Here is a 19,479-nt window from a genome sequence, read left to right on the forward strand (position 1 = left end):
GTCTAAGCATTAAAGAATTCTAAGTTTGGTGTCTTGTATGTTTTCTTTGCATTAAAAATTTTTCAAAAATATGTTCTTGATATTCATCATGACATTCGTAGTGTTCTTGGTGTTCATCTTGACATTCATAGCATTCTTGCATGCATTCATTGTTTTGATCTAAAAATTTCATGCATTGCATCATTTTTCTTGTTTTTCTCTCTCATCATAAAAATTCAAAAATAAAAAAAAAATATCTTTCCCTTTTTCTCTCATCAAATTCGAAAATTGAGTTGACTTTTTCAAAAATTTTTAAAAATCAAAGTTGTTCCTTATGAGTCAAATCAAATTTTCAATTTGAAAATCTTATCTTTTTCAAAATCTTTTTCAAAAATCAAATCTTTTTCAAAATTCTTAGTTATTTTCGAAAATTAAAAAAATATTTTTCAAAAATCTTTTTCTTATTTTTATATCAAATTTTCGAAAATAACATAATCAATTAATGTTTTGATTCAAAAATTTGAAGTTTGTTACTTGCTTGTTAAGAAAGATTCAAACTTTAAGTTCTAGAATCATATCTTGTGATTTCTTATAAATCAAGTCATTAATTGTGATTTTAAAAATCAAATCTTTTTCAAAACTAATTTCAATCATATCTTTTCAAAAATATCTTCTTATCTTATCTTTTTCAAAAATATATTTTCAAAATATCTTTTCTAACTTCCTAACTTCTTATCTTTTCAAAATCTGTTTCAACTAACTAACTAACTTTTTGTTTGTTTCTTAACTTTTTCAAAACTACCTAACTAACTCTCTCTCTCTAATTTTCGAAAATATCTTCCCTATTTTTCAAAAATTTCTTTTTAATTAACTAATTATTTTTATTTTTAATTTAAAAAAAAATTTCGAAAAAATACTAACAATTTTCAAAAACCATTTTCGAAAATCACTAACTCTTTTTCAAAATAATTTTCGAAAATTATCCCTCCCCCATCTTATTCTATTTATTCATTCATATCCTAACATATCATCTCACATCTCTGCCATCCTCACAGTTGTGTTTCTTCCATTATATTACATTCTTTGTCTCCCCCTCTTCTTCTACTCACACAGGGATCCCTATACTGTGGTATAAAGGATCTCTATTATTATTATTATTTTTCTGTGCCCTTTTCTTTGTCATTATGAGCAGGAGCAAGGATAAGAACATTCTTGTGGAAGCAGATCCAGAACCTGAAAGGACTCTGAAGAGAAAATTAAGAGAAGCTAAAATACAACAATCCAGAGATAACCTTTCAGAAATTTTCGAACAGGAAAAGGAGATGGCAGCCGAAAATAATAATAATGTAAGGAAGATGCTTGGTGACTTTACTGCACCTAATTCCAATTTACATGGAAGAAGCATCTCCATTCCTGCCATTGGAGCAAACAATTTTGAGCTGAAACCTCAATTAGTTTCTCTGATGCAGCAGAACTGCAAGTTTCATGGACTTCCATCTGAAGATCCTTTTCAGTTCTTAACTGAATTCTTGCAGATATGTGATACTGTTAAGACTAATGGAGTAGATCCTGAAGTCTACAGGCTCATGCTTTTCCCTTTTGCTATAAGAGACAGAGCTAGATTATGGTTGGATTCTCAACCCAAAGACAGCCTGAACTCTTGGGATAAGCTGGTCACGGCTTTCTTAGCCAAGTACTTTCCTCCTCAAAAGCTGAGCAAGCTTAGAGCTGATGTTCAAACCTTCAGACAGAAAGAAGGTGAATCCCTCTATGAAGCTTGGGAAGGATACAAACAGTTGACCAAAAAGTGTCCTTCTGACATGCTTTCAGAATGGACCATCCTGGATATATTCTATGATGGTTTATCTGAGCTATCAAAGATGTCACTGGACACTTCTGCAGGTGGATCCATTCACCTAAAGAAAACGCCTGCAGAAGCTCAAGAACTCATTGATATGGTTGCTAATAACCAGTTCATGTACACTTCTGAAAGGAATCCTGTGAGTAATGGGACGCCTATAAAGAAGGGATTTCTTGAAGTTGATACTCTGAATGCCATATTGGCTTAGAATAAAATATTGACTTAGCAAGTCAATATGATCTCTCAGAGTCTGCATGGAATGCAAGCCGCATCCAACAGTACTCAAGAGGCTTCTTATGCAGAAGAAGCTTATGATCCTGAGAACCCTGCAATAGCAGAGGTGAATTACTTAGGTGAACCTTATGGAAACACCTATAACTCATCATGGAGAAATCATCCAAATTTCTCATGGAAGGATCAAAAGCCTCAACAAGGCTTTAATAATGGTGGAAGAAACAGGTTTAACAATAATAAACCTTTTCCATCATCCACTCAGCAACAGATAGAGAACTCTGAACAAAATGCTTCTAATTTAGCAAATCTAGTCTCTGATCTATCCAAGGCCACTGTGAGTTTCATGAATGAAACGAGGTCTTCCATTAGAAATCTGGAAGCACAAGTGGACCAGCTGAGTAAAAGGATCACTGAAATCCCTCCTAGTACTCTCCCAAGCAATACAGAAGAGAACCCAAAAGGAGAGTGCAAGGCCATTGACATAAGCGCCATGGCCGAACCTGTGAGGAGAGGAGAGGACGTGAATCCCAAGGAGGAAGACCTCCTAGGACGTCCAGTGATCAATAAGGAGCTTCCCTCTGAGGAACCAAAGGACTCTGAGGCTCATCTAGAGACCATAGAGATTCCATTGAACCTCCTTATGCCCTTCATGAGCTCTGATGAGTATTCCTCTTCTGAAGAGAATGAGGATGTCACTGAAGAGTAAACTGCCAAGTTTCTTGGTGCAATCATGAAGCTGAATGCCAAGTTATTTGGCATTGATACTTGGGAAGTTGAACCTCCCTTGTTCATCAATGAACTAAGTGATCTGGATCAACTGACATTGCCTCAGAAGAGACAGGATCCTGGAAAGTTCATAATACCCTGTACCATAAGGCACCATGATCTTTAAGGCTCTGTGTGACCTTGGTTCAGGAATAAACCTCATGCCCCTCTCTGTAATAGAGAAACTGGGAATCTATGGGGTGCAAGCTGCTAAAATCTCACTAGAGATGGCAGACAGCTCAAGAAAACAGGCTTATAGACAAGTAGAAGATGTATTAGTAAAGGTTGAGGGCCTTTACATACCTACTGATTTCATAGTCCTGGATACTGGAAAGGAAGAGGATGAATCCATCATCCTAGGAAGACCTTTCCTGGCCACAACAAGAGCTGTGATAGATGTTGACAGAGGTGAAATAGTCCTTCAATGGAATGAGGACTCCCTTGTGTTTAAAACTCAAGGATCTCCCTCTACAACTATAGAGAGGAAGCAGAAAAAGCTTCTCTCCAAGCAGAGTCAATCAGAGCCCCCACAGTCAAACTCTAAGTTTGGTGTTGGAGAGTCTCAACAAAGCTCTGCACATCTGTGAGGCTCCATGAGAGCCCACTGTCAAGCTATTGACATTAAAGAAGCGCTTGTTGGGAGGCAACCCAATGTTTATCTAATTCTTATTTTTATTGTTTTTCATGTTTTCTTAGGTTCATGATCATGTGGAGTCACAAAATAAACAAAAAAATCAAAAACGAAATCAAAAACAGCAGAAGAAAAATCACACCCTGGAGGAGCATCTGTCTGGCATTCAAACGCCAGAACAGAGCATAGTTTTGGCGCCGAACACCCAGAATGGGAGCATCCTGGCACTGAACGCCCAGAACAAGCATGGTTCTGGCGTTCAACGCCAGAAATGGCAGCAAAGGGGCGTTGAACGCCCAAAATGGGCACCAACCTGGCGCTGAACGCCCAGAGTTGTGTGCAAGGGCATTTTGCATGCCTAAATTGGTGCAGGGATGTAAATGCCTTGACACCTCAAGATCTGTGGACCCCACAGGATCCCCACCTACCTTCACTCACTCTCTTCTCTCTTCTCAATCATCCTCTATTCCCAATAAACACTCATCCCTTCTGTCTTCCATTTACCACTCACACCCATACACCTACTTACCTTCAAAAATTCAACATCTCTTCCCCACCCAATCCCACCCATATGGCCGAATACACACAGCCATCCATCTCCTCCATATCCTCTTCTTCTTCTATTCTTTCTTCTTTTGCTCGAGGGCGAGCAACATTCTAAGTTTGGTGTGGTAAAAGCATAGCTTTTTTGTTTTTTTCCATAACCATTGATGGCACCTAAGGCCAGAGAAACCTCTAGAAAGAGGAAAGGGAAGACAAAAGCTTCCATCAAGGGTCTATAGCTCAGTGGTAGAACATTTGACTGCAAATCAAGAGATCCCTGAGATACCTCAGGGGATACATTTTCTTCCACACAATTATTGGAAGCAACTAAGGATGGAACATCAAGAGAACTCCATCATGCTTCATGAAATAAGAGAAGATCAAAAAGCAATGAGGGAGGAGCAACAAAGACAAGGAAGAGACATAGAAGAGCTCAAGGACATCATTGGTTCCTCAAGAAGGAAACGCCACCATCACTAAGGTGGATTCATTCCTTGTTCTTAATTCTTCTGTTTTTTGTTTTCTATGTTATGTGCTTATCTATGTTTGTGTCTTCATTACATGATCATTAGTAGTTAGTAACTATGTCTTAAAGTTATGAATGTCCTATGAATCCATCACCTCTCTTAAATGAAAAATGTTTTAATTCAAAAGAACAAGAAGTACATGAGTTTCGAATTTATCCTTGAACTTAGTTTAATTATATTGATGTGGTGACAATGCTTCTTGTTTTCTGAATGAATGCTTGAACAGTGCATATGTCTTTTGAAGTTGTTGTTTAAGAATGTTAAATATGTTGGCTCTTGAAAGAATGATGACTAGGAGACATGTTATTTGATAATCTGAAAAATCATAAAAATGATTCTTGAAGCAAGAAAAAGCAGCAAAGAACAAAGCTTGCAGAAAAAAAATAGAAAGAAAAAGAAAAAGCAAGCAGAAAAAGCCAAAGCTCTTAAAACCAAGAGGCAAGAGCAAAAAGCCAATAACCCTTAAAACCAAAAGGCAAGGGCAATTAAAAAGGATCCCAAGGCTTTGAGCATCAGTGGATAGGAGGGCCTAAAGGAATAAAATCCTGGTCTAAGTGGCTAAACCAAGCTATCCCTAACCATGTGCTTGTGGCGTGTAGGTGTCAAGTGAAAACTTGTGACTGAGCGGTTAAAGTCAAGGTCTAAAGCAAAAAAAAAAAAGAGTGTGCTTAAGAACCCTGGACACCTCTAATTGGGGACTTTAGCAAAGCTGAGTCACAATCTGAAAAGGTTCACCCAATTATGCGTCTGTGGCATTTATGTATCCGGTGGTAATACTGGAAAACAAAATGCTTAGGGCCACGGCCAAGACTCATAAAGAAGCTGTGTTCAAGAATCATCATACTGAACTAAGAGAGTCAATAACACTATTCGAAATCTGAAGTTCCTATAGATGCCAATCATTCTGAACCTCAATGGATAAAGTGAGATGCCAAAACTATTAAAGAGGCAAAAAGCTATAAGTCCCGCTCATATGATTGAAGCTCTGTTTCATTGATAGTTTTGAATTTATAGTATATTCTATTCTTTTTATCCTATTTTGATTTTCAGTTGCTTGGGGACAAGCAACAATTTAAGTTTGGTGTTGTGATGAGCGGATAATTTATACGCTTTTTGACATTATTTTTTAGTATGTTTTTAGTAGGATCTAGTTACTTTTAGGGATGTTTTTAATAGATTTTGTGTTAAATTCACATTTCTGGACTTTACTATGAGTTTGTGTGTTTTTCTGTGATTTCAGGTATTTTCTGGCTGAAATTGAGGGACTTGAGCAGAAATTAGATTCAGAGGTTGAAAAAGGACTGCTGATGCTGTTGGATTCTGACCTCCCTGCACTCCAAGTGAATTTTCTGGAGCTACAGAACTCGAAATGGCGCGCTTCCAACTGCGTTGGAAAGTAGACATCCAGGGCTTTCCATCAATATATAATAGTCCATACTTTGGCCAAGAATTGACGACGTAAACTGGCGTTCAACGCCAGCTTTCTACCCAAATCTGGCGTCCAGCGCCAGAAAAGGATCCAAAACCAGAGTTGAACGCCCAAACTGGCACAAAAACTGGCGTTCAACTCCACAAATGGCCTCTGCACGTGCAACACTTAAGCTCAGCCCAAACACACACCAAGTGGGCCCCGGAAGTGGATTTATACATCAAATACTTACTCATGTAAACCCTAGTAGCTAGTTTATTATAAATAGGACCTCTTACTATTGTATTAGGCATCTTTGGATTACCTTATGATCCTTTGATCACGTTTTAGGGGGCTGGCCATCTCGGCCATGCCTGGACCTTCACTTATGTATTTTCAACGGTAGAGTTTCTACACTCCATAGATTAAGGTGTGGAGCTCTGCTGTTCCTCAAGGATTAATGCAAGTACTACTGTTTTCTATTCAATTCTTCTTATTTCGCTTCTAAGATATCCATTCGGACCCAAGAACGTGATGAAGGTGATGATTATGTGTGACGCTCATCATCCTTCTCCCTTATGAACGCGTTCCTGACAAACACTTCTGTTCTACATGAAATAAGCTAGAATGAGTATCTCTTAGATCTCCTAACCAGAATCTTCGTGGTGTAAGCTAGAATGATGGCGGCATTCAAGAGAATCCGGAAGGTCTAAACCTTGTCTGTGGTATTCCAAGTAGGATTCAATGATTGGATGACTGTGACGAGCTCCTAACTCGCGATTGCAGGGCGTTAGTGACAGATGCAAAAGGATAGTAAATCCTATTCCAGCATGATCGAGAACCGACAGATGAATAGCCGTGCCGTGACAGGGTGCGTGAGCATATTATTCACTGAGAGGATAAGATGAAGCCATTGGCAAGGGTGATGCCTCCAGACGATTAGCCGTGCCGTGACAGGGCATTGGATCATTTTCCCGAGAGATGACCGAAAGTAGCCATTGACAGTGGTGATGTATCACATAAAGCCAGCCATGGAAAGGAGTAAGACTGACTGGATGAAGATAGCAGGAAAGCAGAGGTTCAGAGGAACGAAAGCATCTCTATTCGCTTATCTGAAATTCCTACCAATGATTTACATAAGTATCTCTATCCCTATTCTATTATTTATTATTCGAAAACCATATTATCATTATATATCCGCCTGACTGAGATTTGCAAGGTGACCATAGCTTGCTTCATACCAACAATCTCCGTGGGATTCGACCCTTACTCACATAAGGTATTACTTGGACGACCCAGTGCACTTGCTGGTTAGTTGTATCGAAGTTGTGACAATTATGAATTAAGATCAGAGCACCAAGCTTTGGAGCCATTACCAGGGATTGTTCGAGCCTGGAGATCACAATTTCGTGCACCAGTGATCCAAAGCGACAAATAATGTGGTTTCTCACAAAGGAAACAACAGTGTTAGCATCATCAGTGCAGGTAGGAATTGCTTCCACCCATTTGGAAACGTAATCCACAGCTAACAATAAATAAAAATAACCATTAGAATTTGGAAATGGACCCATGAAGTCAATGCCCCAAACATCAAAAATTTCACAGAAAAGAAAAATTTGTTGAGACATCTCATCCCTCTTGGATATATTACCAAATTTTTGGCATGGAAAACAAGATCTACAAAATTCAACAGCGTCTCTAAAAAGAGTAGGCTACTAGAATCCACAGTCTAAGATTTTTCTAGCTGTTCTTTGAGGGCCAAAATGTCCTCCACTCTCAGATGAGTGACAGGCCTCTAAGATGGACTGGAATTCTGATTGAGGCACACACCATCTAATTACCTGGTCAGCGCCACATCTCCATAAATATGGATCATCCCATATATAATATTTAGACTCACTTTTCAGCTTGTCTCTTTGATGCTTAGAAAAGTTTGGAGGAAAGGTGTGGCTAACTAGATAATTAGCTACAGGTGCATACCAAGGGACTACCTCAGATACTGCTTGCAGGTTATCAAATGGGAAATTATCAGCTATAGGAGTGGGGTCATCTGTAATGTGCTCAAGGCGACTCAAGTGGTCTGCCACTAAATTCTGGTTACCACTCCTATCCCTAATTTCCAAATCAAATTCTTGTAATAGCAGTATCCAACGTATAAGCCTCGGTTTGGACTCTTTTTTAGCTAATAGATACTTTAGAGCTGCGTGGTCTGAGTACACTACTACCTTCGTACCAAGTAAATAGGCTCAGAATTTATCCAGAGCAAAAACAATAGCAAGAAGCTCTTTCTCAGTAGTAGTGTAATTGGACTGAGTGGCATCTAAAGTTTTAGACGCATAAGCAATAACAAAGGGGTCCTTACCTTCACGCTGAGCCAGTGCTGCTCCTACTACATGGTTGGAGGCGTCGCACATTATTTCAAATGGCTGGCTCCAGTCTGGTCCTCTGACAATTGGAGCTTGAGTCAGGGCGGTCTTCAGCTTATCAAACGCTTGTTTGCAATCCTCACTGAACTCGAACTCAATATCCTTCTGCAGTAGTCTAGATAAGGGAAGTGCTACCTTACTGAAGTCCTTAATGAATCTCCTGTAAAAACCTGCATGGCCAAGGAACGAATGGACTTTCCTCACAGAGCCGGGTAAGGTAAACTAGAAATAACTTCCACCTTTGCTGGATCTACAGAAATGCCAGTATTAGACACAACATGTCCTAGTACAATACCTTGTTTTACCATAAAGTGACATTTTTCAAAATTTAATACAAGATTTGTACGGACACATCTATCTAATACTCTAGATAATCCATCTAATCAAAGGCTAAAGGAATCGCCATATACACTAAAATCATCCATAAAAACTTCCATACATTCCTCAATAAGGTCAGAGAAAAGACTCATCATGCACCTTTGGAAGGTAGCTGGTGCATTGCACAAGCCAAAGGGCATTCTCTTGTAAGCATAAGTCCCAAAAGGACATGTAAAAGTGGTCTTTTCCTGATCCTCAGGAGCTATATGAATCTGGAAATAACCTATGTAACCATCTAAAAAAAATAATGTGATTTACCTGACAGGCGATCCAGCATTTAATCAATGAATGGAAGAGGATAGTGATCTTTACGAGTGGCCTGGTTGAGGCGTCTGTAGTCAATGCAGACCCTCCAGGCGTTCTGAACTCTGGTTGCCATGAGGTCTCCATGCTCATTCTTCACTGTAGTGACTCCAGACTTCTTGGGCACCACTTGTACTGGGCTTACCCATTCATTGTCTGAAATGGGGTAGATGATATCTGCCTCCAGTAGTCTGGTCACTTCCTTTTTGACAACCTCTAAGATAGTGGGGTTCAGTCTTCTCTGGGGTTGACGGACAGGTCTTGCTCCCTCTTCTAAAAATATCCTATGCTCACAGACTTGAGGGTTGATGCCTACTATGTCTGCCAAACTCCAACCAATTGCCTTCTTATGCCTCCTCAGCACACTAAGTAACTGCTCTTCCTGTTGAGAAGTGAATTCCCTTGCAATGATAACTGGAAACTTCTGCTCGTCTTCAAGGTAAGCATATTTGAGGTGTGGAGAAAGGGGTTTTAATTCTAACTTCTGATCATGGTCAGGCTCTGGGTTGTATGGAGCTGGTAACAATGGTAAAGCACTGTCATTGTCCTCTGAGAATGTCCCCACACTTGGACCTTGTCCTATGTACTTCTCTTCAAATTCCTCCTGGTGAACTTCTGCCACAGTTTCATCTATAATGTCATACTGGAGGATAGAATTATCCTCCGGAGGATGCTTCATAACTCCATTCAGATTGAAGATTACTACTCGGCCATCTATTTCAAAAGAGTATGTTCCTGAAAAAGCATCTAATTTGAACTTTGAGGTCTTCAGGAATGGTCTTCCGAGTAGGATTAATGATGGCTTCTCTGAGTCATTTTGGGGCATCTCCAGGATATAAAAATCAATGGGAAATGTGAGCCCCTTAATGCCCACTAATACATCTTCAGCAACTCCAGCCACTGTAATAATGCTTTTATCTGCTAACACAAAATGAGCTGCCGACCTTTTTAAGGGAGGGAGCCTCAAAATATCATATATAGACAAAGGCATTATACTCACACATGCTCCTAAATCACACATGCAATCAGAAAATACTACACCACCAATAGTACAATTAACCATACATGGACCTGGGTCACTACAGTTTTCAGGTAAACCTCCCATTAAAGCAGATATGGAACTACCTAAAGGAATAGTTTCTAATTCATTAATTTTGTCTTTATGTATACATAAATCTTTTAGAAATTTTGTATATTTAGGTACTTGTTGAATAACATCAAAAAGAAGAACAGTTACCTCAATCTTTTTGAATATCTCTACCATTTTGGGATCAGGTTCCAGCTGCTTCCTGGGCTTCCTTGCAAGTTGTGGAAATGGAATGGGAGTGGTGTCTTCTGCAGTGTCTGCGCCCTTTGGTGCTTCCTCCTGTGGTTGAATTTCTTCTTTTTCAGCCATGTCCTGTATGTCCTCTTCCTCTTCAACATCTTCTATTTCCACTACCTCTTCAGCTGAGGCGTGTTATGGTGGGCTTGGCTCCTCCTGATTCCTCTCCTACAGTGTGGTTCTGGACCTTAGGGTGATAGCATTAATGCCACCCTTTGGATTGGGTAATGGTTGAGAGGGAATTCCACTGGAGCTCAAAGGCTGGTTATTGGAGTTATTCATTGATCCAATCTGTGAGACAAGAGCTTGCAAAGTAGAGTTCAGACCATTTAGTGTAGCATAAAGGTTATTTTCCATGGTCTGTTGTCTCCGATCAATAGATTGTAGTAAGTCGTTATTAGAAGATGAAGAAGGATAAGTAATTTGAGAGGTCTACTATTGGGTATTCTGTGGTCCTTGGGATTGCCTCAGGTGAGGTGCTCTATAAGGCTGGTTCTGGTTCTGCTGCCAGTTCTTGTTATTATTTCACCTCTGATTTCCCTGATTGTCTCTGCCTCCTCTATTGTTGTTGTCCCTCCAATTCTGGTTAGAATTGTCCTGCCATCCATGGCTGTAATTGCCACCTTGATTGTGCCCTTGGTTGGGGCGGTCATAGAAGTTATGAGTGGCTGCCACGGTGTTGTCTTCCTGCTGGAGCTGCGGACATTCATCAGTATAATGGCTATAATCAGCACAGACTCCGCAAACTCTCTGTGGGACTAACTGTTGGCTTTGCTGTGGTGGAGAAGGTTGAGCTTGCTGAACTTGTTGTTGATTCAATTGCATCTGCTTCAGCAAGTTGGTCATTTCACAGATACTCTGAGTTAGAGCAGCAGTCTCTCTGCTAGAGGATACTTCTGCAACGGTTTTTGAATGGCCTTGTTTCTGCCTGTGATTCCGAGTAGATTCAGCTAAGTCGCTGATCAATTGCCATGCCTCATCAGTATTTTTGTACTTTTTCATAGACCCATTGCTAGCACTTTCCAATGTGGTCTTATCTTGGGGCCTCATGCCTTGTGTGATGTAACCGAGTAACACTATCTTGTCAATCATATAGTGGAGGCATGCTTCCAGAAGATTACTGAAGCGCTCCCAGTATTCATAGAGAGTCTCGGATTCGTCCTGAATAATCATGGAAATGTCTTTCCTTAGTTTATCAGTAACTTCAGCTGGAAAGAACTTTTCCAAAAATTCTCTTCTAAGTGTATCCCAGTCGGATACAGTTGCTGCGGGTTGAGTGTAGTACCACTCTCTTGCCTTTCCCTCAAGAGAAAACGGGAAAGCTTTCAACAAAATTGAAGTTTTATCTGCACCATCACGCCTGACAGTAGAACAGGCTGCTTGAAAATCTCTCAGGTGCTTGATAGGCTCTTGAGCAAGTAAGCCATGAAACTTGGGCATCAAATTGAGCAGTGCAGTCTTTATTTCAAAGTTTGTAGCCACCGCTGGGTGATGCGCTTGAAACGGTTGCATTGTAAAATCAGGGGCTCCAGCCTCCTGGATAGTAACTCTCCTAGGTGCTGCCATGTCACCTACACGTAAATCAATTGAATCAGTAGAACGGGGGCTGGTTTCTTCCTCAAATGACGTTTCAGATCCGCCCTCTGAGAGGACTAACTGCGCCGAGCTTGCCTTATTCGTGAAATAGTTCTTTCAATCTCAGGATCGAATACTGGCAAGCTTGGATCAGGAAGTGAACGCGTCATCTAACGAAAGAAACAAGCATCCCATAGTAGCAAAATAAAATAAAATGCAAATAAATAAATTCCAATCAATAACTTAGCACTCTATTGCAACTCCCCGGCAACGGCGCCAAAAATTGACGTGGCGAAAATTGGCGAGTCAAGAATTGTTATAAGATATGCGTTGCAAGTATAGTTCTTAACCAACCAGAAATCCGCTTATCAATTTAGAAGGGTGTCACAAAAATTAAAATTAAAATACTGGGAGTATGAATCCCAGGTCGTCTCCCAACGAGTTGCAGAAAGGTGTGCTATTTTATTAATCAGATGTTTTCAAAAAGGATTTGAGTTGAATAAACAGGAAATTAAATTAGAGAAATTAAATAATTTAAATAAAATCCTTGACTGGGAGTAGATTAGTTGGAAGCCCTATTCTTGTTGAAGTACTCTCAAGATTAATTGATAATTGTAGGTTGTCCTGTTTAGTTATCCCTTACTAGGTAAGGGAAAGTCAAACAAGTTGGAATGCTACTTCTATTCACAAGTTCCAACCCCATCAATTGAAAGGGATTGGTGTCAGTGACTAGAGGGCAATCCAACAATAAACCCAATTACAATTTTTCTTTTGAGCATTCCAACTCAAGGGTTCCTTTCAATCAACTCCCCATCAAGTTAGGGAACTACTCGCTCATTGTGAATGTAGAATTCATAACATAGGAAAGGGAATTAAAGAAAGACATGATAAATAAAAATCAAAGAAATCAATTAGAAATAAAAATAATTCTTGTATTAATAAATTCTAAAATAATCCAATAGTAAAATTGAGTAAATTAAAGGACATGGAAGAGTAGAGCCAAGTAAAGAAAACGAACTAGAATGACGAAGTCTTGATGAGGTAATAACTCTTCTCAATATCCCAATGCAAAAAGCAATAGAAATAAAAATCCTAAGAACTATGAATGTGTAAAGAGAAAACCTAGAGGAGGAGTAAAACTAGATCTAAAAACTAAAAATTGTGTAGAATGAATGTTGTTGTTGGTTTCCGCATGTTCTCTGGCTCTAGTCTGCTTTTCTGGGCCGAAAACTGGGTCAAAACAGGGCCCAAAATCGCCCCCAGCGAATTATGCAGATTATGCAGGTCGCGCACATCACGCGATCGCGTCATTCATGCGGCTGCGTCATTCGGCGTTTTGCCCTGCCACGCGAGCGCGTCGTCCACGCCTTCGCGTCACTTGTGCTATTTCAATCCGCGCGGTTGCGTGAGCCATGCGGCCGCGTCACTGCGATTTCCTCTCTTTCGCACGGTCGCGCGAGCCATGCGGCCGTGTCACTTCTCACTGGTCATCTCCTCAATTTCTTGTGTTCCTTCCATTTTTGCAAGCTTCCTTTCCAATCTCCAATTCATTAATGCCCTATAAAGCCTGAAACACTTAACACACAGATCACGGCATCAAATGGAATAAAGGAGAATTAAAATACGTAATTAAAAGTCTCTAGGAAGCAAGTTTTCAATCATGTAATAATTTTAGGAAGGAAATATAGATGCATGCTAATCATATGAATAAGTGGGTAAAGATCATGATAAAACCACACAATTAAACACATTATAAACCATAAAATAGTGGTTTAGCAGGGTAATTTTGGGAAGGAAATGTAAATACATGCTAATTTAATGAATAAATGGGTAAAGATTTGATAAAACCACACAATTAAACACAATATAAACCATAAAATAATGGTTTATCACATGCCTGACGCGAACACATGGATTGGAAACTGCACGAGTGACGCGAATGCGTGGACGACGCGCACGCGTGGCAAGGCAAAACGTTGGATGACGCAAACGCGTGGATGACGCGATCGCGTGACGTGTGCGATCTGCAGAATTTACAGAATTCGCTAGGGACGATTTTGGGTCATGTTTTGACCCAGTTTTCAGCCCAAAAAAACAGATTATAGCTGGGGAACATGCAGAGACCAGGAGAGAGATTCACTCCGCATAATTTTTAGTTTTAGATCTGACTTTATTCCTCCTCTAGGTTTTCTCTCTACACATTCATAGTCCTTAGGATTTTGTTTTTATTGCTTTTTGGATTGGGATATTGAGAAGAGTTATTACCTCCGCCAAGACTTCATCATTCCAGTTTGTTTTCCTTACTTGTCACTTACTCTTTCATATCCTTAATTTGTTCAGAATTACTATTGGATTATTTCTTTGAATTTAATAATACAAGAACTATTTTTATTTTTAATTGGTCTTTTTGATTATTATTTATCATGTCTTCCTTTATTTCCCTTTTTTATTTTGTGAAGTTTACATTCATAATGAGCGAGTAGTTTTCTAACTTGATTGGGAGTTGATTGTAAGGAGAACCTTGAGTTGGAATGCTCAAGAGTGAAATTGTAATTGGGTTTATTGTTGGATGGCTCTCTAGTCACTAACACTAATCCTTCCCAAGGGAGAGAATTAGAACTTGTGAATAGAAGTAGACTTCCAACTTGCTTGACTTTCTTCTACCTAGTAAAGGATAACTGAACAGAACAACCTTCAATTATCAATTAATCTTGGGAGAACTCCAACAAGGATAGAACTTCCGATTAATCTACTCCTGGTCAAGATTCTTATTTAAATTACATAAATTCTCTGATTTAATTTCCTGTTTATCAAACTCAAAACCATTTTGGAAAACATCTGATTAATAAAATAGCACATCTTTCTGCAACTCGTTGGGAGACGACCTGGGATTCATACTCCCAGTATTTTAATTCTAATTTTGTGACAAACCTTCTAAATTGATAAGCGGATTTTTGTTGGTTAAGAACTGTACTTGCGATGTATCTCTTATATTAATTTCTCAATCCGCCAATTTCTGCCACGTCAAGCAGCTAACATGTCAAGGTCCACTCCTGAGCTTTTTTGTTGTAGCATCATCTTAACAAGTGATTTTAGTTAATCTAATTCTTTTTACATCACATCAACCTTGTTCTCTAATGTTGCTTTCTCAGTTGCATGTTGCTGCTTAAGGGTGGCAATTTCTTCATTTTTCTTCAACAAAGTTGGTGTGGTAACTCTTCCGTGACATCGCACTCTCCCTGCCTTCTCTTTCCCAAATATGGATCGGAAAGCTCTAATTGCTAATTCTTTAGACTTTTTATTCTCAGCTTGCAAATGTGCCTATATTAATGTGAAGAAAAATAATAGTAATAAAATAAGAGTAATACACAATTGGACTAAAAGCATATATCATTTGACAACATCGAAACAAATAGTAGAGATTAAGAATAATGTCAAGATTCTTTAACTCAACGCAAGCATAAAAGTAACCACAAGTGATGGAAAAATTGCCAAGACACAAGAAATTCATAACCTATTTTAACCAAATTAACTTCTAATACTTACAATAACATCCAGAGTGTCTTCATCCAATGATTTTTCCTTTGTGCTTTGGCGAGTCTCAACAAACATTTCTGCTTGAGTAGGTGGTTCATTATTTTCCTTAGAAGCAGCCTATAGGTCCAATTCAAATAGCATTTACACAGAGTTAAAAGGCACATCATACATACACATACAAATTCACAAAGAATTAAAAATTGTACCAATCTTGCACGTATTCTTACAAAATTTATTGGTCCCTTTCGATGCCTAAATTTCTGTTGTGCCCTATTTTTCTTATTCTTCGCAGACATTTTCTACATAACAAGAGACAAGTATTATCAAAAAATAATCATACTTCACTCATATGTGTATATAATATAATTGCATAAACAATTACACTAAGTTTCACATGTCTTACCTTAACTTTCTCAGTTCTCCAATAAGCAACTAAATTGCGAAAATGACTCTCAGGTATGCTCTTAGGACGATTTTTCAGCATCTCATTAACACATTTGTATGGTAGAAAATGAGTTCGCTTTATTGTGGTCTTATACCTTCTCCAGTTGTCATTGATACGAGCAAGGACCATCCTCTTTCCTTCAGTTGGAATAATGAATTTAGCCTATAAAACACAAATATTATTTGCTAGTAAGAATAAAATACATGTGTACATTTCCAGATACTTTCTAAAAGAAACAAGAGTAAAGTTCTCACTTGAACATATTCCCAAATGGCTTCTTTATCTTTAATCCCCTTTCAATTTGTGTAAATTAATGGACAAAAATCTGAATTCCTTGCCACTATGCCCAAAAATTTGCTCAAGTTGTTTACAGCTTCATCAGTAGGACCAATTGCCTCTCCTTCAGTATCTAGAGTAATTTCTTCTCTATCTTTCAACTGTCTTGCATGAATCTTCAAGCATTGTGTAGGTCCTCATATTTTTTTCACTGTTGTCTCTATACAAAGATACTAATTATATACTATCCCTCTTATTGATTTATAAGATATTTAATTGAAAAAAAAAACAAATTAAAGTAACCTATTGAGTTGAATTTGGTCACAAAACAAAACTAAAGTAACAAATTACCAAATTCAATTCACAAATTGGAATTCAATTAACACAAATTTTTAAAAATTTTGGCAGCATTCTGACAGTAAATAGGACATTTCTGAATTTAAACAAACAGCAAAATCAACCCATATGAACTCACTAGAATCAAATCAGCACTAATTAGGATCAATTTATATGAATTAAATGGAAGCACGCGAAAATGGCAATTAGCAGCAATATAAAAATTAGCATAATAAGGCCATCATCATCATTGCTCAATCAAAAGAAGGCATGAAATCAGCCATTAACAAGGATAAAGCAGCACTATACAATTTGAAACAAAACTACAATAACCATCATTTGTCAATTAAAACAGTTAAAAAAAACCATTCAAACCAGGCATCAATAACAACCAAAAAGTTTAACCTAAATCCACTACAAAAGAGAACATCTCAACCAATCATGAGACTAACAATTTGTATCTAACAAACTATGCAAAGAAGCTTAAGCAATCAATTAATATATTCTTAACAATTAAATGTTCAAACAAATTTAAAAAGATAATATATTAAATGATTTACCTGTAGTGTAGCTCAATGTCTAAGGTAGTCGCAGTTACAGAGAGACCTGCTATTTGATTCTCTTTTTCTGGTTTTAAAGAGACAAACTAAAACAGCAACAAAGAATAAAAATATAAGTAATTCATAACTAGATTTTTTTAACAAAAAATTCACTTTTAAAACCAGTTTTTAGAAATCTTATTTTCAAAAGTGATATGTAACTAAAAAATCAAACAATAGAATTATCAAGTTTAGCAACACAGATATCCAGAACACAATGCACTAACAAAATGTGTTCATCTTCAAATAGATAGCATCATCATATGTTTCTTCTACTACACTCTATCCCCAAGAAAAAATCTAAAACAATTAGTACAATGATGAGTTTTGCTAACTAGAACTCAAATTGATGAACAATGCACAAACAGTTTTTGAACAATACAAATTTGAACAATGCACAAACAGCCAAATACAAATTTCTCTTTCTATCTTATTAGCCAAATAAAACCTCAAAATAGTTTTTGAACAATGCACAAACATCACCACTTTCCTTTCTTCTTCTTAAATCCAACAAAAATACCCAACAGCCAAAGCCCTAACTAAGCAACAGAAAATCAGAGAAGAACACTTACCACAGATGATAACCCACAAACGGCCGATGCAGTGAAGCAGCAGCAGCAAAGAGACAACCCACATATGACAACCCTTTTTTTTTATTTTAAAGAGACAAACTACAACCGTAACAAAGAATAAAAATAGTAATTTTAGTCAATATTCTTAAAATACTTGTTATCAAAAATCAAAAGCAATATTAAAAAGAACACAAAATGAGAACAGCATTTTGAGATAACAAATTACTAAATCAAAATTAGAATAGCACTGTACCAAAAAGTATTTCAATTGAAACTCTTCTCAAATGCCTTCTATAATTGAGGTCCAAAAAATTATTTTGTTAATATAATTTGGCCCACTTTTAAACTAAAGGACTTTTAATAAAGTATATTTAAGTCTGTCAATTGAAGGTCTTTTATATAAAATTTAGTTCTGATGAAGTTTCAGAACAGAACCCATGACCAAAATAAAAAAGATAGGAATGTTGTAACTTTTTGTATAAGAGTGGCAACTGGCATACATGGTAGTGCACTTATGGGTAGCAAGTAGCAACTAGCAAGCAATTATCAGGGTAGTTCAAAGAAGAAAATGATAAATTTTATTATCATTAAACTAATTCAAATGAAAAAAAAATAATCTATTCCATCAAATATTTTAAATAATAAATATTTATCCTGATTAATTGAGGCATGTAGGAAGAATAGTAGAATTTATGCTTATCTCTAAGTCAAATAGTTGGAATACGCATGAAATTCCTCTGTTAAAGTATATTTAAGTCTGTCAATTTAAGGTCTTTTATATAAAATTTAGTTCTAATGAAGTTGCAGAACAGAACCCATGACCAAAATAAAAAAGAAAGGAGTTTTGTAACTTTTCGTACAAGAGTGGCAACTGGCTTGCATGGTAGTGCACTTATAGGTAGCAAGTAGCAACTAGCAAGCAATGATTAGGGTAGTTCAAAGAAGAAAATGATAAATTTTATTATCATTAAACTAATTCAAATAAAAAAATTTATCTATTCCATCAAATATTTAAAATAATAAATATTTCTCCTGATTAATTGAGGCATGTAGGAAGAAGAGCAAAATTTATGCTTATCTCTAAGTCAAATAGTTGGAATAAGCATGAAATTCCTCTGTTATCCCAGATGAAACCAACCAATATAAAAAGCAGTCCACAACTCACTGAAATAATAACATTATACAACAAGGCTAAAATAAACAAAGCAGATAAATAAAATAAAAAATAAAGGGGTAAGTAGTGTTTTGGTCCCTAAAGTTGAGCGTGAAAATCGAAATCGTCCCTCATCTAATTTTCAATTTAGAATCGTCCTTAACATTTTTTTCGTATTAAAATCGTCCTTTTAATTTTTTTGGACAAAAATACCCTCACCACTACCAACACAATTACCTCCACCACCACCATCACCACCAACACCAACACCAACACCAACCAATACCAACACCAACACCAAGACCAAGAACAAGAACAAGAACACCAAACATGCAACAGCAACAACACCAAACAACACCAAACCAAGAAGCAGAAACAGTGACAACAGAAATCATCAAACACAGCAGCTCCGTTAGCAATTTCCAGCACCAGTTTCCATGGCAGCAACAGTGACAACAGAAAACGGCCTCCTCTCCTTTCCGGTTTGTGATTCCAGTGGCGGCAGCAACATTCTCGAAACAAGACAGAATTAGAATGAGTAACGGAAACCTCCGACCAGTTCCAGCGGCGGACTTCATTCACGGCGATGGCGACGAAGGTCACAAAC

At 37.7% G+C, this 19,479-nt stretch overlaps 1 non-coding gene and 1 pseudogene across 1 annotated transcript; both read right to left on the bottom strand.

The window, feature by feature from the left end:
- Window positions 1-1,697: 1,697 nt before the first annotated feature.
- On the bottom strand, window positions 1,698-1,805 carry LOC148562132 (small nucleolar RNA R71). Its single transcript, XR_015887577.1, has one exon. It is a non-coding gene; the product is annotated as a small nucleolar RNA R71 (small nucleolar RNA).
- A 13,260-nt stretch (window positions 1,806-15,065) lies between these two features.
- LOC148562133 (uncharacterized) lies at window positions 15,066-19,383 on the bottom strand (annotated as a pseudogene).
- Window positions 19,384-19,479: the final 96 nt, after the last annotated feature.

This window comes from Arachis ipaensis, chromosome B6, assembly GCF_059453495.1.
Source record: "Arachis ipaensis isolate K30076 ecotype BB chromosome B6, ASM5945349v1, whole genome shotgun sequence".
NCBI lineage: Eukaryota > Viridiplantae > Streptophyta > Magnoliopsida > Fabales > Fabaceae > Arachis > Arachis ipaensis.